Raw genomic sequence first — 23330 nt, forward strand, 5'->3', positions numbered from 1 at the left:
GGTGGTGACATGGAGATTGTTTGAAGTCTGATATGGCATGCTGAGTTTTGGTTTGTTAATGATCATGAATGATAGTAGCTTCTAACATGAAATTGTTTTTATATATGTTAGGTTCAATATTATATGTTTATTTTGTTTTTTTTATTGTGTGTCAAGTAGAATTTATTTGTCAAATGACTTTAAGAGGTGACTTGTTTGCGTGTATAAGAAGTCGATTCGTATCTTCTTTAAAACTTGTCTAATAAATAAACAAATAAATTATAGTTTTAAATATACTAATTTTTTTCTTATCTATAGCATGTTACTTTTTCTATCAAATTTCTATCTTAAATCCATCTAACCTAGTCATTGCAACGATTTGAAACTACCAACTCATTTTCAAAGGAGCAAACACTACACCATTAGTTCGTAAGATCATGTGTAAGTTTAACAACTAATAATACTCTACTTCTAAATCCATTCAACTCATCTATCACAAGATTTGAACACTTGACCTCCAATAGAGAGAGCGATTATTACACATCTGAATACCATTGGGACAAATACCATTTGGTTTTCTTATAACCAGAAGGGCGTAAGTGTTCATAACTACATATAAACATGATATGTTTACTAATTAAATGATTGGTTTATCTCAGTGAAATTATTGCGTATTCTACTTAACTAACTGTTTAATTTTAGTGCACTAAAATTATAGAAGTGTTAAAATTTGTATGCACTTAATGCTGATAAATTCTTCACATTGGTAATAAAAAACATGAATAATATGATAAACCTTTAACTAAAATAAACATGTTATAGTAAAGAGAGTGGCCACGGCTGATGAGAATGATCTAGACGACATGATTATCAGCTTGATCGAGTTCCCCTTTAGGAAGTATGTTAATGATAAGGATTAGGGTTCTTGAGAAAACCGAATACATGGGGAGAGAGAGAGAAAGAGAAATCTAAAAATTTAAGTGTGTGTTAAGATTATATTATGATGTTAATTAATCTCTTCATATATTTATATACACCCAAAAGGGAACCCTTGATTAGCAAGTAAGAGTAATATGGTCCATCAACAATTACCTAGCTAATATAATAATAAGGTATAATTTAATTATTTTGATCAATTATTATATGAATGATAATGATAGCCATATATAAATATATAAATCATTATATTTATTATTACATTCTCCCACTAGACCGAATAATCATTTATTATAAGCATTAGATTAGTCTGCAGATTTTAACACTTAATTTTAGCTTTAAACTCAAACTGGAGTAGAGAAATACAGTCATTGAATTAAACATCAGCTCAAGACTCCCATTAATTATACTGCAGTCCTTATTTAAAAGCTAAGTAGTTATGATCAAAATTTTCAAGTAAGCCCTTCAAAACGTTTGATTTGTATAATAATTTATCTATATGTCATTATGCATGCAGAACATATTAAGAAACACACAAAATCAAAAGTGATAGGGTAAATTAATAATTAGTCATTCATAATATAATATGCAATTAAAATGGTGATTAGTAAACTCGTCTTTATTATAAGCGCTTTCATAAGACTTATGGGTGAAAGACCTTTACTTATAGGATCCTTAAGCATATCATGAATGCATTCGATACGAAAATTTAGATTCCTAAATTCGTTTATTCATTTATAAATGAATAACTAATTTCATATCGAAATTTAATGCAGCGCCTCTTGAACTGTTATCGCTTGAGAAAACATGATAGTTGACTTTATCACAGTAGGTCTTCAATACATAATTTATATGGAATTTAATAAACTTATGAGCCCACTAATAAATATTCAACAACATTTATCTACAATTACATTGTGATTAATCAACATATTTTGTCGTTATTACTTAGGTTGTTGCTATCAGTTCAGTATAACTACTCCATACGATAGATTTATCTGCTAATATAAGAATATAACCCCAAAACATTATATTATCTTTGAATATAAAAAAGTTTATAGTTATCAATCGGTTTGAGTTCTCACTTCTTCATTTTAATTTATGGTCTCTCTTTTTCCTTTTAAAGATATTTTAATACTCTTTTACATGCTTCACATTAATCTAGACATATCTAGTGTGTTCTAATTTTGAGTAATATTTGAGTGAGTATAGACTTGAACCTATATAAAGCTTCTACTTAACGAAGCATAAGAAAATAATCTCAGTGATCCTATTATCATCTAAAGGAGGGCAGTATTGTTTGTTACATGTATAAAGACCCTTTTAAGTTTATACTTATAGAACAAAACTAATGTCCCTTCGGGTCTATCTTAGTATGCTATGATATCTATCACGTAAGGAATATTGTCAGACCCTAACCTACGGCGGAATATGTCGGGCGCGACATAAGTGTATCATGGTTCAAAAGACACTAAAGTAAAATGCACACGTCAATATCTAAATTATGTATTTCATATAATTCAAGTACGCAAAGCAATACTTTGTCTCAAAGAGATAAACATTACAACTTAAAATAATTAAAAACAAAATCCGTCTTTATTAACCATGCAATCTAAAGTCCAATCTACTCTTTAACTTCTTTCTTCATCCGAAAAAGCTACATGCGTCATGTGTGAAAATATATAGTTTGTCAACATAAAGTTGAGCAAGTAATCACGGTTTTTGAGTATATATAATATAAAAAAAAGACAATTCCTTGCAATAAATATGAACTACTACAACTACCATAACAATTATATATGTCACACCCCACTAAAACAAAAGCGCGGGTGCGTGATGTCATGTATACCGTAAACATATGATTATCGCCAACATGGTAGCATTAAGATACCAATAGTTTTAAAAAGCGTTTATAAACCATAACATGTTTTTAAATAAATTAGTTTAAGAAAAAATTGGGATTTCTCGTATATAACCCCCAAATATCAATAGGGTTATACAAGCGAAACCCCTCCAAAAAGGTATCCTAATTATGCCTTGAGGTCCCGCCTTCATGATTCCTTAAGTTCTTGTTAATTCCTTGAAAAACATATGTTTTAAAAAGTCAACACAATGGTTGGCGAGTTCACAGGTTTTGAGACTCGATATGAAATCACGTTATTCATAAAGCATTGAATTAGTTCACAAATAAGTATACGATAATCTGTTTTCAACATACGATGATCCTCCGTAAACTAGCTAAATCTACGAATTAATATGGCGAACCCTGAGCCTATGTAACATCGTGAAAATACCCCATCTAATTTTGGGCCAAAAATGTAAATTTTAGAAGTTAAAGGGGTAAAAATGTCAAGTCTGGAAGTGGAGGGACTGAAAATGCAAATTCTGAACTTTATACATCTTCGCGTATCGCGAAGATGCAACGTTGAACACCTTCGCGTATCGCGAGGTTGCTGGCACACGATTCAAAGCTTATCCAGTGACGTGGCGACACGTGTCAGCACGGGGTTGACATGCAAAATTGCGGCGCCCACCATGCATCTTCGCGTATAGCGAACCGCCATGGGCTGCATCTTCGCATATCGCGAAGATGCACAAATCGCGCCTATAAATAGGCAGCCAAGAGTTCAAGCCCAAACCATCCCATTTCACATCCATTGTCACATAGTTAGCCTAGGGAAACGTGTCAAGGTATTCCGAGGTTCCGAGGGCTTGATTCCGCGAAGAAACGAGGCGTCGAGGTGCTGTTAACGAGCTGTTGTTCCCTTAAGTGAAAAATGAGCCGAACCGCTGCTAATTTTCTTAGTCTTACTCATCGAATAGCCGACTAAGGTAGGATTATGGTTAACTTACTTTGTTATATAATGATTAGAACCTAGTTATGATTATAGTCGTTAAATATAACAGATTTTCAAAACAATGTTTTACTGAATATAATAATGTTGCTTCTACATGAAGTAATATTATCAAAACTATATTTTGACGGGCACGTAGTAACTGGAAGGGGGTATCATTAGTAGACTCTTCTTGCCTAAGGAAAGCAATTCGTACACATTCCAATAAACCGCGGGACCCGTTTGCTTACATGGAGAAGTTTGCCAACGTGATATCCTTTATTAGGCCAAAGCGTGCTATTCCAAACGTCATATGTAAATACAAAGTATTTTCATAAAACGACTATAACTTTACTAAGGTTAGGTCAGACCTAAGAGTCTGCTGATTAGACCACGAGTCTGCTGAACTGAATCAGACCTAAGAGTCTGCTGATCAGACCTTGAGTATGCTAAAACTGTAACAGACTTAAATTCTGTTGAATAATACCAACTAAGTACTTATGGATACCTACTATGAATATAGGTTTATAGCATATTGAGAAAAGAAGTTCTGATATCACTGATCCGATAATATAAGGTGAACACGTTAACCTTTTATGGTCTGAACTGATTTTACTCTTGTAATAAACAGGTTGTTTATTGCAAAGAGTCTGATAAATGTTTGCATGAGATTACTGTCTCTAAAAATCGTTACAATACAAAATAGATAAAAAAAACTCAGACCGAATACACATGTGTTTGGATCCAAACATAACTGATAATTGGCATACAAAACCAAGTCAGTCATAACCAGTTCTCCAACAGGGTCACATAGCCTAGGGGAAGGTTATCTCCGAGCAGGGGCTATGTACTCGAGGAACCTTTGAATTGTGTGTGTAGGACAGTGGTACAAATCCCGGGAATGACAGGCGTTCCTGCTGAGTTTGTGAAACAGAAAACTATATTTGTATTTAACGACTGTTATAAATTGTCACACCCCGACCAAAGGCGGCGGAACATGCCAAGGTGTAACGATTGTCCATAAGCACATGACACCAATTAAAGTGACATTATTTAATAAACTCATTTCATTTCACAACATCGAAAATGTCACATAACAATTATCCATAAAATAACCATAAACAAGATATCACAAAATATGGCAAATTTGATATTGTTCATTTTTACTAATATCCTAAGGTCTTTGATGTCGTTTTCTTCACAATCATAAATCAACCAAGATGCAAACACGCAACATTTCATAAAATAAAGTTTGTCAGCACAAAGGTTGGTGAGCAATTCATAAGTTTAATCATATTAGTATATAATAAAGATAGCCACAAAACTTGCATACGAAACGATAAATAAAATTGGTAATTTGGATAAATAAATATCGCTAAACACATTAGCGACACCTAGCTATAAGGGGATGCCAAATAGTCTAGGATTTTATAGTTATCGTTAATTGCATTACGTTAACGACACCTTGCTATAAGGGGATGCCAAATAGTCTAGGATTTTATAGTTCCACCAACCAAAAGCGATAAACACATAGGCATATAAGCATAGAACACCAAATCGAGCAATTATTTAGGTAAAGTATACAACTACGTTTGTGGTTTAAGATTCAAATATAAAGCATTTTGTTGAATAAGTATGAAATGTCACCCCCAAAATAAAAGATGGAAAATGGGGTATGAAGTACTCACCTTCAAGTAGTAAACTTGAAGGATGATAATTTGGAGATTTGTCGGAACGACGAGTTTAACGCACAATGCCTAAAAAAAAGAAGTCTTGAATTTAGAAAGTTGTCTTGAAGGTCTTTAAACAAAATAAATGTTGAGAAATGTAAATAATTAAAGTTCAAGGTTTTAAAATGTAACTATTTAAGAATTTATAATAATAACCCTTTAAAAATGTAAGTTTGCTCGAAACCGGGTTAAAGTATCTAACCTTAATATTTACTCAACCTATGTTAAGTAATAAGGTGGGTAAAATGCAAGAATGTAAATCCCTTTGGAATAAAGATACTAAAATGGGTTTTTTTTATCGAGTGTTCGGGTTGTCGGTTCGGGTCTTGATAATTGGTCAAACCCAAAGTCAACTTTCCAAAATATTGAATGTTATGAGATAACTCAATAAAATTTAATATGACTTAATCAAGTATGTAGTTTCATTGTTTTAGAACTAACAACGCACGTTAAGCGAGTGTTCGGTTTTGTCGGTCCAAACTTTGTTATGAGATTAAGTTGGATCCAACATTTCCAAGTACTTAAGAAAATATTTAAAAATCAATTTGTAACTATTTTTAAAGAAATATACAAGTCTTGATGGCAAAAAAAACACACACTTGTATGTCTTAAGCGAGTAAGAATCGGTTTGGTTCGATTTCCATCTCACAACAAGTTCATAGATGGTTTTCACATGTCCAAACTTGTATAATAATGTACAAATAAAAATACTTTATGTTTTACAACCAAAAGTTAACAATAAAGTCTTTAAACAAAAGTTTGGTTTTCGGTTCGGATCGTGTTTCGGGTTAAGACCAAGGTAAGATTCTACAAACCCATAACCATAGAATTTGTAAAAATGATTTTAGAAACTTAGATCTAACAATAAGTATGTTTAAACAATTATTTAACAAAACTAGTAACAAAGTTCGGTTTACGGTTTAGAGCTATTTACGGTTAAACCGAAGCATAGACTCTTAAAACCCATAACCATGGAACTTGTAAACATGACCAACAAACTAAAATAAGCAAGATTAATATGTATGAACAAGTTATATAGATGTATATATATATCAAGGACACGAAGTCCTTCATGAAGCCTTGCCTTATGAGGTCCGAAACCTCACCGACCGGAATCGGAGAAGTAACTACCAAAGGTAAACAAGGGGTGTATATTATATATATGTTGCACAACCATAAACAAGAATTAATAAGGCTACATAAACTAATTAAGATGGAAGACTAAAAACCTTCAAGAACACTTAAGAAGACAACCTTGAATCTTTGATATTTGAGAGAATTTTTTTTTTTTTGGAGTTGTGGCAAGGGAAAATGAAGAAGAAAGGTGGTGTATATATAGGGTAATGTTGGTGGTCAAATATGGGTGTGAGACACAAGAGTTTTCATGCAAAATGGATCAAGACAAAAACACAAAACAACAAAAAAATAAATAAATAATAAATAAATAAATAAAAATAAAAATAAAAATAAGATGTTTTCAAGACCCAACAAGTGTGAAAGAATATTGTAACATAAATCCATCATTTTGATTATAACATAAGCTTCGGTTTACAAATCGGGCCGGTTTACATAATAAACAAATACAGAAACGAATACAAACAAGACCCGAAATTGACGAATGTCACATAAATGTTTTATCGAGTCAACGTTTCACCAGCATATAGCTGACGTGTTTTTCCCACCCTTGCAGGTAATTAGATGCCAATAGATGGTATACAAGGATTGGAGTCATAGAAGATCGCTCGAGATGGCTCGTTTTTGAATACTTATAAATCCTTGTAATCTTAATATCACTGTTTTGTAAAACTGAAACTCGGGTTTTTAATTCCTGAGTAATTTTGGAAATGTAAATTAATATTTTAATTCTTAAAGACTTCCGCTAAAATGAACCCGCTACTCTGATATATTTACAAAACAGGTACCAACTGATGGTCACACTTTTAGGCCCTGGATCGGGGTGTGACAGCCTATAACCAAACCACGACTTATATCTTTTTGCCCTGTTGAAATCTTACATATGGAATATACACACCCTGGTTCGATGCAATAGCGGAGGTTAGCGCGACTAACCTAACAGTAGGGGATATGTCAATGTCAATAGTACTATTCGTATATTCATGTGGCTAACTCAGTTAGCTAATGGTTATAGTATGCAGCAAGGGGCTTATAACACTACATAGTTCAACTCATGTTCGCATAAGGATTGGGTGTTTTGTTTCTAATTATCGTAAATAAAAGCAGTTGCCCCCCCCCCCCGATTTATAAAGCAGTAAAACAATAAAAGGGGGTCGTCAAACTCACCTCGTGAGTCTAGTGGTCGATTCGATAGCAATTTCAGATTAAACCCGGTTCCGCTGCATTCACATGTCATATACGCGTAAGGTCAGTTAGATATTGTTATCGTCTCGCAAGTCGGTTTATGCTAGTCGCTTTCACCCAACTAGTTGTTTCGTTTATTATGTTTGTATCCGTCGCTTTCACCAACCGAACGCTTCGTTTATTATATTGTGTCGATCGCTTTCACCAACTGAGCGTTTCGTTTATTATATTGTGTCGGTCGCTTTCACCATCTGAACGTTTCGCTTATTATATTGTGTCGGTCACTTTCACCAACCGAGCGCTTCATTTATTAAATTGTGTCGGCAGCTTTCACCAACCGAACGTTTCATTTAATTTTTGGACAACCTGTTGGTGTTAAGATTTTATATTATTTTTGAAAATAAATATTTATATTCTCATATAACCATTAAGAATATAATTTTTATGAGCGCCGATGTCATTCATATATAACCAATTTGGTCAAGTAATAAATATATTAAAGCTATATATTTATTTTAAATTAATATTTCTTTTAGTTATGATTGTAAAACATAGTATATTTGTACGTTCGTTCATAAACTTTCAATCGACTTATATACTGTTTCGGTCATATAACTCGTAAAAATTATTATATTTGTGTAACAATCACTAGTTTGACACAAAGTGTCGTTATTACAAATAATATTTATTATTTGTCGTTGTAAATCATAAAACTTAGTTGAATTCAAGATCATATTTAAGCTTCGTAACTATATAAACACAATTTCAACATAAAAAAATCTATTTTTGTTTACTCAAAATTATGAAACACGCCTTTACTTTAAAAGTACGTTTATTTTTGTATTGAAATCGTGTGTACTCGTTTGACATACTTTCTCATCGAAATAATTTAAACAACTATTTTGTCATTATATCTTCAATAAATCTCATGTCTAGACACATTATGTCTTTTAACCAAGTTTTAACCACAACCCACTTTATTAACCTTGTTCATCCATTTAAACCTTATATTAAATAAATAAAGATGCATTTTATTATATTAGAATTTTTAATTTAACTTTTGTTTTAGTTACATTCAATGACTTTTTAGTTAGATATATTAAATCAAAGGTTAGGGTTCAATTTTATGAATAATAAAAAAATATCAACACAATAAAGTTGTGTTATACTAATTTTACTAAATAATATAACGATAATTAAAAAGTTAAAATTAAATATGCTAATTAGAAAACTTCCAAAAATTGCGTGTGAGCCCTTAATTTTATGGGTCATGATAATCATAAAAGATACTGTACATTAAGATGTATTTAGTAATGCCATTTAACCTTATAGTTAGAATTTTAAGGAGTGTATGCATCTTAGGAGTTATTTTGATTATTTCACTGAAAATAGATTAGTCTTAGGAAAAACCAAATCTAAAGTAACCTGGTGATAGCTTTTATTAAAATGAGTTAATGATATGTTCATAAAAGACATTATGTTTGACTAATTCCATATATTATGCTCTAGTTTTCAATAGAATAATTGTTATTAGAAAGATTAGTAGGATAGTCATGTCTTGATGGATAATCAAAAAATGTGAAGAGCTAAAGTTAATGAAACTCTTTATGAAGCAAAAACATATGGGTTTGAGATTAGAGTGACAGATTAAAATTTATGATCATAAGATTAAGGAAGGATCATTATATTTATTGAAGATGTGATATGTTTATTATTACCATCAAACTAATAGACTATATTAATTAAAAAAGGTTCTACTTAAATAAAAAAAAATCACCTTTGGGCAAAATTAAATATTATTTAAGTATATAAGCAAAACAATTGTAACACGTCACCTTTTGACAGAAGTGAAACAACCTTTAATTATGTACGAGTTAGTTTTGCTTAATATAAATACAACACATCACCTTTGTCAGAAATGATATGTTTAAATCATGTTAGGCTAGAATAACACAGCTTATATTTAGACTTGAATGATCTATTAGATGTAATACATCATCTTTGGACAGAAGTGTATATCAACAAATTTATCCAAGTAAAGCCTGACTATGTTTTGTAAAATTAATATATATATATATATATTAAGTGTTTTACAAAACATTAATTAGTTAATTAGTATTTTTTTTAAAACACAATACGGAAAAACCGAGTTTAGCTATGAATCACCGTGAATTCGATTATAGAAATAAGGGTGTGATCGTCATATAACCATGTTTGATACAATGAGGGTAGGGATACGTGGACGTTTGGTGTGATTTGCTTTGGCGTAATAAATTTCACATCCTCGCCACACCTTCCAGGAAGGCAACCGGGTCTCGCAGTTGATTGATTTATGCGCATTACACTTCCTTAGTCTCGCAAGCCTTGGTGTCAAGGGTTCGGTGAACAAGTGTGTCCCCCTTCCAGTTACTACATATCCGTCACATGAATCATCCTCAAGGAGTGGGGAATTAAAAAAAAGGTGGGATTTCTTAATAAATTCCCAATTAAAAATCGTCCTAGAGTTTTGAAAATGATTTTGAAAGTGAGGCATAGCCTCGGAAAAAATGTGTGCTTTTGTGTACAATTATATATGATAAACAATTAAAACATTCTAAGCAATGTACAAAAATTTAAACAACTAGGGTACACGTATAGGAACACTTATAGGGACCCTAAGCATGCTATTAGGCCGTTACGTCTAACCACCCATCTTATAGTCTTCGGCTCTGATACCAATCTGTCACACCCAACCTATGACAGAACATGTCGGGATGCGGCATAATTTGTATCATAGCTCAAAACACACTAAATGAATTATACGTGCCAATATTTAAATTATTTATTTCATAAATCGGTCAACTACACAAAAACATGTCATTGTTCTCGAAGGAAATACATTACAAATAAATATTCAAAACACAAATCAATGACTTAAAAGTAAATTGTTCTTTATTCATCATGCAACCTAAGGTATATTCTAAACTTCATCACTTGCTTCATCTCAAATAGCTACCAGCGTCATGCGTGAAAATATATAGTTTGTCAACATAATGTTGAGTTAATCATGATTTTTGTACATAATAATATTGAAAATGACAATTCCTTGCGATAAACAAGAATCACTACAACTAGCGTAACAATAATATAAAAAGGGTCATTTCCCTCGTCCCAACGGGTTGAGTTACTCGGCGTATGATCATACTATTGAGGATGAGGATGGGATACCAACAACCATAACTCAAAATAAACACATAGTCACCTTTGCACGTATCAACTAATCGAGCATTTGCATATCTACACATACAGTGGAATTCTAGTGAAAATCATAATCTATTTAATTTGTGAACGCTTAGCGCCCCCAAAAATGTAAAAATGGTCAAAATGGGGGTTGTTATTACTCACCTTAAAGAGTGGGTTAAGTGATGAGACGGCGGTAAAGAGTTAAGATAGCAATGGTTAAGCTCCTATGGATACGTCGACAAAGATTTCGATTTAGATGATGAATTTATGGAGAACGGCGGCAAGGGTTCACGGTTCCGAACTCAATCACGAAACTGGCCTAGATGGCTTTGTATGGTGAAATTAAGTTAGGGGCTTGATTCGCTATGTTGTAAGGAGTGTGTGTGTACGAGTTTAATTGATTCAACGACATGTATTTATAGTGTAATGAGGAGGAAATCAGCCACGGTAAGTAATTGATAAATTAGCTGTCAATTCGTAATTCATTCCACAATTAAAGTGTCGGTTAAGCGCGTTTTAGGTTGGCAATTGATTTGGTGATATCAATTTTGTTGATTTCAGCTGACAATTTAGGAACAAGAAAAGGGGGTGTAGTTCACGGTGACCGGGGGGAGAGAAGAAAGGGGAAATGGGTGTTGAATAATTTGCAAATAAGTCTCTGTACTTTGGGGTTGGGTACACAAGGGATTAAATTGTTAGTTAGGGGGCATTTTTGCACAGTTCTCAAAGTTATTATCAATTTATTATATAATACTTGATTAATAATAAAATGAAGAAATTTAGTGGAATAAAATATACTAATAAATGCGAAAATTTATTAATGAATTATTCAAGTAAAAAACGGGTTGGGTAAAGATTAAAAAAAATGAAAAAACCCGAAATGTTACAGGCTCGAAGCAAAATCTCGCACTATACGCTCTATATGAAACGTAGAAATCAATAGGTTCTCTTGAATCCGTACCTCAATGCATAGATTTGCGCTTGCCTAGAACCCTCCCCTCTAAGAGCCATATGCCTCTATCATATGGGCTAGCCCATTTTGACAATTCGTGATTTTTTAAATCTATTATTTTTTTTTATTTTATATACAAAAATGAACATCACTATTATATTTTCGTCCATTTGTAATATTCATTGAAATAATTTGTGATTCTTTTTTTACCGACGAATATTATTTCTGCTCTACTTTACACCCTTAATTTACGCATTTAACCAGGTTTTAATCTTGAACCTTGCCGATAAGAGGCATCTGCCTCTACCAAGTAGGTTAGCTCTGTATTGGCAATTTGCTAATTTTTTATCTGGCATTTTTTTAGTTATACAGAAACATTATTGCATGCCGCATTTAAAACCGTAAAATCATGGATTTATTGTTTATTATTTTTTTAATAAAAATGTTTTTTCATGATAAAATTCGCCAAACCTGGAACTTGAATTAATGTGTTGGTGTATTTATTGTTATTTAATTTTTTTTCCCACATGAGTTGCTTTTTAATGTTATTTAATGTTTTTCAATGTATTGTCATAAATCGCATTTAATGTTATTCAATATCATGTATTTATTGTTAATTATTATTAAAATCTATTTTGCTTTAATCGACTATAAATTTGTAAGGGTTAAACAATCTGCATAGAACCATTTCCGTGTATTATCTAGTAGTTTCAATATACCAAGAAATCATAAGCATGTCACCCATAAAGTTTTATTTTGTAGTCTTTCTTGTTCTTGCAATTGCTGGTAAGCTTTACATTCTTTATTTTTATAATTTGTTAATGTTTTAATTCTGACCTTATGACGCATGAATTCATATTTGTATTTGCTTACTAACTATTTTTATCTCCCAATATATGTCTAACTAATCAGGCAACACCGTGATGAGTCAATGTTCAGAATCTTGGAAACTTAGCCCATGTGTAATTGACGTATGCATGAATCAATGCATAGCTAGAAGAGGTTCGAAGGCTGGCTACATTCATTGTGAACCAGATAGATGTGTGTGTAATTTTACATGTTAAGACCCATGGCTTTTAATAAATCATAATAATTATTATAGTCTTTTATTAAAGAATTTGACTTCATAAATGATGTTATTCTAGTAAACCATTTTAAGAGCAAATTATACTTACGAGGATATGTGTAACAACCCCAAAATTGGGCTAGAAAAAAAATTTAACTAAACTTATTATTAAATACCGAGTGAGATGTTGGTTGATAAGCCTAAGTGAACTGCATGTTGATAGGCTTGGCCAAAACCGTCAAGATTACAGATAATGGGTCCGGCCTAATGATTTTGTTGAACCCGTTAGAATTAAGGATATGCCAATAATAATTTTTTTATCTTTATAACATGGGCTCAGCCAGAATCAATCAAATAAAACTAAGACTCATTTAATCCAAACGACGCTGATAACTTTAAAAGCTACATGACTCATTCCATAATTATTTATACCAGGTATCCAAAATTTATAATCCAAATATCAAACGACCCAATATATCACAACCCGGCCACGGAACCTAGCAAAATGAGAGCCGAGTAACCAAGTTAGTTACATCTTACAAAAGCCAAGTTTGTACACCTTTAGTACTGGAAAAATGTACTTATTTTCATATGTGAGCCCTTAATTTTATGTGTCATGATACTGTACATTACGATGTATTTAGTAATGTCATTTAACCTTATAGTTAGAATTTCAAGGAGTGCATGCATCTTAGGAGTTATTTTGATTATTTCACAAAAAATAGATTAGTCTTAGGAAAAACCAAATCTAAAATAACTTTCGTGATAACTTTTATTTAAATGAGTTATTGATAATCATAAAAGACATTATGTTTGACTCATTCCATATGTTATGCTCTAGTTTTCAATAAAACAATTGTTATTAGAAAGATCAATAGGATAGTCATGTCTTGAGGGATATCAAAAAATGAGAAGAGCTAAAAGTTAATGAAACTCTTTATAAAGTAAAAACATATTGGGTTTGAAATTATAATGGATGATTTTCATGAGATAGTAATTGCTAGGAGATATTAAAGTAAGATAGATTAAAATTTACGATCATAAGATTAATGAAGTATCATTATATTTTGTTGAAGATGTGATATGTTTATTATTAACATCAAACTAATAGACCGTATTAATTAAAAAAGGTTCTACTTAAATAAAAAATAAATCACCTTTGGGCATAATTAAATTTTATTTAAGTATATGTGCAAAACAATTGTAATATATCATCTTTGGGGAGAAGTGAAACAACCATTTTAATTATGCACGAATTAGTTTTGTTTGATATAAATATAATACATCACCATTGGGCTGAAGTGATACATTTAAATCTTGTTAGGTTAAACTAGCATAGTTCGTATTTAGACTTGAATGATATGTTAAATGTAATACATCATTTTTGAGCAGAAGTGTACATCAACAAATTTATGCAAGTTAAGCCTTGCTATGCTTTGTAAAGTTTATATAATATATGTATGTTACATATACGTAAAAAAATTACAGAGTTTTTTACGCACTGAGTCGACCTTTTACACATGTGTAATGGACGTAAAAGTTAGTGTAACTACTTACATATTTATTCTCTCTCATACTTTGACTTTTTTGCCAGATTTAATCTCAACCACATATTCTAATCCATTTAATTAAATGTGTGGCCTATAATGGAGTTCTTAAGTTCTTACAACTCAGCATGGTTCTCAAAAAATCCCTCCCCTATATATATATATATATATATATATATATAGGGTAAGGTTAAAATAAAAAACCCACTTGAGTTGTGAAAACTCTAGAAATCCATTCTTAACCATATGTTTTTAATTAAAGTTTGAAACTTTTGGTCCACAATTAAATTTTATAAAAAATGTAAATATAAATATAACCTTTTCTCTCTCCTAAAAACATATATAAAAATTAGTAAAAAAATGTTAGAAAATAGCAAAACAATTTTTTTTTTAGTTTTCGATGTTTTGTATTAAATGTTACAACATATATTACGTGTGTAAAAAAACAAAAAAAAAACCATGTTACATAGGGTTTTCATGGGTTTTCACAACTCAAGTGAGTTTTCATTTTATACTTCCCATATATATATATATATATATATATATATATATAAAGTGTTTAACAAAATATTAATTGGTTAATAGCAACCAACTGTTAGCATGGCTCGTACTGTTCATGATTTTTTATTCTCTCGAGAATAAGGTTTTCAGGCTTTATGTGTTTTTGGTAATTTGATGTTTTCCGAAAACTAGGTGGTTTTCGTGAACTTATTGTTTTCGGATACTGTTTTAACCGTAAACGCATACACCCATGATTCCATGAACTGCTACATGATAAGGTTATATCTGAATTTTTATGGATTGTTTGTTTTATCCACGACTTTTTATTTTTGAAAAAGAATTTCATTTATTAATTTTTCTGAATTCGAAATATCTTGGGATAAAGTTTAACCAAAATAATAGGAAAAACGTTATAACAATCCAGAGCTTGAACCAGATTATATGTGATTTTTTGAAAACGATGATGAACATGAAGACATCATTGAATTTATTAGATTTTCGAAAATTCTTAGGGTTATATATCAAATACGAATTTTAATAATGAAAAAAAAACCAAAAAAAATTGTTAGGGTTTATATATTCGATTTTTCAATTTATAAAACGAATTAATAAAATCGAAAAAAAATTATCTTAGGGTTTATCAAGTTTTAGTCCATGTCTTCCAATTTACATCCTAAGTTTATGGAAAAAATGAAGAACTGATTAATCAACATCGTTTTGATACCACATGTTGATCATTTCTTCACATTGGTAATGGAAAAATGAATAATATGATAAACCCGTGACTAAAACATACCTGTTACAGCAGAGAGAGTGGCCACGGCTGATGAAAATGATCCAGACGACATGATTGTCAGCTTGGTCGAGTTCTCCTTTAGGATTTATGTTAATGATGGGGATTAGGTGTCACACCCCAACCTAAGGCGAAAATTCCGGCCCGTGATCCGATTGCTCACAGCTCGAAGATACTATCATAAATATAAATGACAATATCTAATTAATTATTCACAAATATTACACACATTATCCAAATATACAAAACAATTCAAATACACAAATATGAGTTTATATAACGATTATCTTGATTATATCCTAAGGTCTTGTCTACGTTTCCAACTTCAATCTTCAGGCAACCTGCATATGCGTAGAAAATGGAGTTTTTGTCAACAAATATATTGAGTGAGTTTACCACCAAGTTTTGACACCAAAATAATGTTAATATGATAAATAAGCAAAACATAATAAATGCAGTAATGAAATCAACCCATAAGCAAATAAGTTGTCGATTAAACCATTGCCAAGCGAATCGGGCGCCGGTAAATCAACCATGAGCAAATAATGAGAATAAGACCGTTGACAAGCGAATCGGGCGGTGGTCAATGAGAATGAGAACCCTCTCCAAGGGGATATGTTAAACGAATGAATACAATAACACATAAGCACATAACAAGTAGATTTGATTAATCACACACAATTACACATTTGCTATTTTTGATATGTATTTATATATAGATAAGTATGTATAGTATTATATACGCATATGTCCTCAAAACGTTTATGAAAATTGAGTAAAATAGGGAATGATAAAACTCACCTTAAGCGTTTACTAAATGCGGTTAACGAGCTACGAATAAGCGAGTCGTCCACTACACGTCAAATGTTATGAACAATTCAGAATATGATATTTTAGGATATGATAATATAAGTAAAAACGAACTTTTTCCCGCTGGAATCAATCCAAACGGACATTTAGAATTCAAGTTATGTTTGTTTTAAGATTTAAGTGAGCTGGTACTGACCAGAATCCGAACAGCGAGTCGGAAGTCGGGTTTTGGGAAGTAGCCTTAAAATTACGTTACGAGAATAAAAGTCTTTTGGACCGAACGTTGAATTCGACCAGAAGCATGAGAAAACGTAAAGTCAGACTTGTTGACTGTTTTGCCCTTTAGCAGGTTTTAAGCGAATTGACCAGTCAACACCCTTCAATCACCAAAATTTATTGAAGGTTATTGACTATGGAATATGTATGAACGATTTTACAGTTTACAACTTACCCGGAAAGTGAAAGGAATGATGAGAAACGGAAGTCAAAGGTCCTTGAGTTTACAAAGTCAACAAACAAGTCTTGAATCTTTAACGAATATGCAAAAACCAAAGGGTTGGAGGATGAACAGAGGTAAGGGATGGTTGGAGGATGTTCTTTAGGGTTTTCTTAAAGTTTACAGCAGATGTTTAATGGTTGTTTATATAGAAAAACATAAAACGAACTAATTATGGGCTTTTGGCCTGTTTAGGTAAGAATATACGATTTTAGTGAAAGAATCAACGATTTATTCACAAAGATATGATCTTGAGCAGTAAATAACGAATTGGAATTTATATTTTAGTTATATGATGTTTACTTGGTCCTTAATTTACTCAAACATGCCTAAAATAAACGATTTTATGCCTTAAACGAGTTAACGAACGAAAACGAATAGCATACTGGTGCAGGTGAGCCACCGCGCTGCGCGGCTTGCCTAGGGCTGCCCCACGCGCGGCGCTCCGGCCACCGGAGAAGGGAGGTTTCACACAATGGCAACATTAGCCCCTGATGTATTGTTATTTGATCATTTTATGAACTATTTAGGTTATAATTAGAAATTAATTATACAATAGAGTATAAGGCCCTAAGGTGAACATGTAAAAACTTAGTAACTCATAAATATTTAATTTTTAATAATAATAAAGATGTAAAATGTTTCGAGTCGGGTTAAACGTACATGAATACGGGTTTGGAAAATCCGAAATGTTACATTAGGGTTCTTGAGAAAACCGAATACATGGAGAGAGAGAGAGAGAGAGATTCAAAAATTTATGTGTGTGATAGGGTTATGTTTTGATGTTAATTAATCTCTTCACATATTTATATACACTCAAGGGGAAACCCTTGATTAGCAAGTAAGGGTAATATGGTCCATCAACAATTACTTCGCTAATATAATAATAAGGTATAATTTAATTATTTTGATCTATTATTATATAAATGATAATGATGGTCATATGGTCATATATAAATATATAAATCCATATATTTATTCTTACACTTAAGTTATACATTGGATCAATTTTAGACACTAATGTAAAAGCTTTGGTGACTTAAAATGGGTCTATAGTTGAAGGCGCAGTCGAGCACCACCCGCCAACATTGTATGTCGTCACTACTTACTAGGTGTCGCTATCACCCGCATTGCCTATTCCATACATGTCCTTGCCCCCCTCTATCACTTGTCCTTGTGCCTCGTTGCCGCCTCCAATTTTCTCTCACGATTGTCACTAACACCATTGATTTTGCTTCGTTGACATCCGTAGATTTTGCCCTTGTTTTCGTCCGCGGTTTGCTCTCGCCGTCATCACTAACAACATAGTGGGCGAAGCTATGTATATATATTCTATAATTGCTGCTTTAATGGTGACTCATCTATTGTTATAAACAATTCTGTCTGGAATAAAACTGATTCATTTTTAAAACAATATACTTGATTTGTTACTAACCCAAATCGGGCCGTTTGTTTTGTCAGACTTGGGTATAACGTTAATGTTACAAATTGCACTTAGTAAAACAAATAAATATCAATTTTTAAAGTATTTTAAATGAGTATATGTATTACAAACATTTTTTTATCGAGTATATATATGTGTTATGCGGGTTTTCATGGCATTTTAAACACTTTCAAACTCTACTTTTAAACTACTTTTTTTGTTAATACCATGGGACTCGAATCGATACCCTTTAGAAAGCAAAGAAGTCTTATCAAAGTCGTTGATATAACTAAACCAAAAGCCCTTTGATAAATGTTTACTAGCTACCAAACCTATTTGGCCAAATTAACCGACTGGTTCATTTTCAGTTTTCAATGGACTAAACAAGAGGGATGGCTTCTTTCTTTGTGTAGCCTTGCTACACTTGTATCAAAGCAACTTATGGATATCATTAAAGACTCCATATGGTTTTTAATAGTACTACCAAAATGAGTGACTTTAAAATTGGTATCGAGACAATCAAACATGTCTCATCACTTTTTTCTGATATTTAAATACAATTGTTGAAAAACATTTAGATTTTCTAGTCGGTATGGTAATTAGTTATAATTTTTGTCAAACGGTATATTCACGCACCCATAAGCATATACTATTTGTTTACGATGTGATTTAAACCTTCATTATTTGGAAGAAACATTTTCTTTAACACCTTAATACCAATCCACCATTAGGTTACAAATTCTGTATAGAAATTAGTTATAGTGAAGACATGATATGATTTGTTGAATAAGCTATAATATTCTACTGTAGATTTTTTATATAGTGAAAATAATATATGATAGATAATAAAAAAAAATAAAATTCTTCAGATAGCCGTTTTTAACAAGTTTTTTAAAGTGAAGTAAGAAGTTCAAAAACTGTTTTCTTAGAAAAATAAAAATATACAGTTGTAGTTAACAAGCTTTAAGAACAGTATAATATATATCACAACATATTTATTATTTAAACTGTGATAATAAGTCAATTATTGAATTGTTTCTCTATTTTTTAATTATATATGATCAACACGTACTAAACATAATTGCTATATGCTTCTCATTTTTTTTATTATTATTTTTTTTATGAATACCCCATATTCCACTCTCTACGAAGTGATAAAATAGTTTTTTAAGCACACTATTATAACTAGTTTAGATGTATTGTTGCAATTTAACCGTTTAAATGTAGATTTTGACGGTTACAACTAGCTTATACATATGATCAAAATAAATTATGTTACCAACTTTAAGGAGAAGAATATTAAAAATAATATTATTATAATTAAATTAAAAATACTAATATCCTTGATTTGATGGTATACCTTAAAAATAATTCTTTCATATAATTGGTCTAAAGTATATTGTTTGAACGTATTTTGAATTGAAAAATGAGACCTGATTTCTTCAATTTCTCCGCGATCTTTTGCTTACTTTTTTTCCATTTGTATTTGTGCGATTGTCTTTGTGTGGAGAAGTCATATCCGCATTTTACAAGTTATTAAGAAATTAATTCTTTAGTTTGAATATATTTTATTATTTTTGGGCGATGAATTACAAGAATAAACGGTCTCACTTGTCACCACTATGAATGGAATTATATATTTCTTATTCTTAAAAAGTAAATTATATTTACAATATTCCTTCACCTTATCTTTACGACACATAAAAAGACATGGCAAAACTGGTTTGATATGTATTTAAGAAAAATAGAAGTTTATATTCTGTAAAGTTGTTGTATTAGGATAACTTTGCAAAAACATTGGGTTTGGCTGTGAATTGAACAAAAGGATCCAATTACAATAGAAAAATGGGTAAGCGGACAACAAGCTGCGCCGCCACCCTCTTTTGAATAGCAAACCTGATTCTACTGAAAACAAAGTTATAGTTCTTGGGTGTCGATAAGTTACTGTGCACGATCCGTTAAAACTCTTTTCAGAAACATAACAGTTTCGCGGGCAAGGGACCCAAGCTACTGTGAATATTTTTGTTATTTTATGTTTTGTTTTTTTCCAAATAAGCGGAGCAGAACGAGTTTGACGAAATTAAATTACATAGGTTTCTAGAACCAATACACTTCATTATCTTCATAGTTAACCGGCGGATTTTTGAGAAAATTGACTTTTATTTTTACCTTTTGGTTTTTTATTTATGGGATTACTGGCATATAGTCCGTGTAAAATACGGGTGGTTAAATAATATAACAAAAATATTGGATTTAATAATATATGTGATAACATACCTTATGGATTCATAATTTATAAATAATGATAAATAAAATTTTATAATTTATAAATATTTAAAGATAAAATAATACTTGTGTTTTCAGTTAAACAATTATAAATTTTCAAATGAAAAGTTAATGGGTACCACCTTGCCTAAGTGACAAATGACATGACAGAGTGCTTTTCAATTTTTAGTTAAACTAATTCACATGGTCTAACCTCAAAATGTCAATTTGAAAGTTTAAGCATCAGACTACGGATATGAAGAAGCTGTCTTTTGATGATATTTGGTAATTTGAAAGTTTAAACATGTGACTATATGACTGTCATTCCAAAATATGTCTTCTTTGAAACGAATGCCGAATTTATTTGTATTGTACCTAATTAAGATACACAAATTAATTTTATTTTCACGCAGCATTCTTATAACTATTTCGTTAAGGCATTTGGAGTCTCGATTGGATTTTAAGTGGGTGGCACGATGGTGGTTCTAACATGGTTGCATCAATGGTGGTTTGTTTGGCTCCATATTGTGACCGGTTCAAATTGAGGTTAAGTTTGTCCACAATAGTTTTAACATTCCGTACTTCGTTGTCTTGGATGCTCTATACTCTATAGATTTGATTTACTTCTCTATAGATTTGATTTAGTTCATTAAAGTTTGACCATTTATTATTATTATTTTTCCAAATTATATACACGAAATGTTGATGATACTAGAAAGATATCTAAAATTGTAGCATTTTAGTTTCTATCATTCTAAGGATATGTATAAACATAATTACAATCGTGTGTAAATTTATATTTATAAAAAAAAATACAAAATCTTTTTTTTTTAACAAAACCTTATAGGTGAACATATTGTTGAAACAAGTTCATAAAATCCAACTCTGTGACACTTTTGCTCCATTGCCTACTCCAATACATGTCTCAGTTTTGCTTACTAAAAAAGAGGTTCAACTGCCTTCGCTCTGCTTCCTATGCACCTTTGGTTTTATGTTTGCTATGAGTTACATTTCAGTATTCAATAATGATATCTAAAACTTGGAACCAAGTTAGATAAGTTTCTATCATGAGAACACTTGAACAAGAGGTCTTATACTTATGTAGAACTATGGTAATCTCGTTACACTATGCGGGTTTGATATCGAACCTTTCAATGAGTAAAATCAATATCTCATATGATTCCACAAGATATAGATTGTCTTTGCATTGATGAAAGCGGAACATTTTATTTGTGAGGTTGTAATAGAATTGTTTTATGCTCACTAATGTACATCAATTGCTTATTTTTTTCAATCGATCTAGTAGTTGATAATTGTAACAATCGAGATCACATATCTTGAAACCGTTTTGAAATTACTTAACTTTTAGCATTTGATGCACATTTGTATAGCATAACACAATAGTGAATATGTGAGAATATTCTTACATCTTGTTGTGTGAACAAGTTTTGATAAACTTCGTCACAGAAAGTAATAATTATAATTGTAGTTGTTACATCATGCAACACCAAACCCACTAAGTAGTCGATACACCGGTTTATATTTAATCTGTTGTTTTATCTCAACCATTTTCTTTACAAGTTATCCGATGTCACGGCAACCATAAGATAAAGTTCACCATTTTTTCATATTTGAAATGTATTAAGTCTAGCTGTATGATAACTCTTAAAACTTAAGCCATGAAGTAAAAGGGGATTTGATACAACTTTTAGTGTCTCATTATATCAATACGAATTAGTCAACACAACGAACTTTATGTAAGCAAAATCCTAATCACTTCCGTAAGGTTTAGTAAGTAGTAACTATTATTAATTACCAGGATATAGGATGTTGTTGGAATATACCTTTCTAAACCTTTTTACATGATGTTGGGTTGATTATACCAAAAGGAAGAAGACTAGATTGGGATTGTTATTTAAACTCAATAATGGAGCCAAGAAAATATACTTCTTTTACTACACTCCTTGATAGTGGTCCATCAAACAAGTTTACAAATATGTTTGGGAGGGGTACCATTCAGGTACTCTTTTAGGCTATTTGTTCACTAGCGGGTACACCACCCCCACTATTTAGGGTAGTGGTTTTAAAATCGAAAAAAGGATATTTTAACCCGACTAAAACTTAAAAGTGAAGAGAGAGGGGTATGGAGGAGAGAGAGAGTTGAAGGTATGCGAAAACGCTAAAAATGTTAGTTTAAGGTAGTTAATGGTGAGTTTGAAGTAACCACATTTTATTGGTTAAATCTTTAGGTACTTTATAGAACAAACCTACCACCCTAAGGTTGGTTGTTGTGGAGAAGGGTTTGTTACTTAGTTAAAGAGTTATGTCACCGCCATGTATACTAGGAGACTATGACTAATCCACCCTTTAACTTGCAAGTTACGGCTTAACAAGACATTAAAAAAGAAAACAAGGTGAGGTTATTAATTAGAGAGGCCTTGCCAATTTTTTTATGTT

Source organism: Bidens hawaiensis, unplaced genomic scaffold (genome assembly GCF_021521415.1).
Source record: "Bidens hawaiensis isolate Kalapana, Puna unplaced genomic scaffold, B.hawaiensis_p1.1 tig00014722_1, whole genome shotgun sequence".
NCBI classification, from domain to species: domain Eukaryota; kingdom Viridiplantae; phylum Streptophyta; class Magnoliopsida; order Asterales; family Asteraceae; genus Bidens; species Bidens hawaiensis.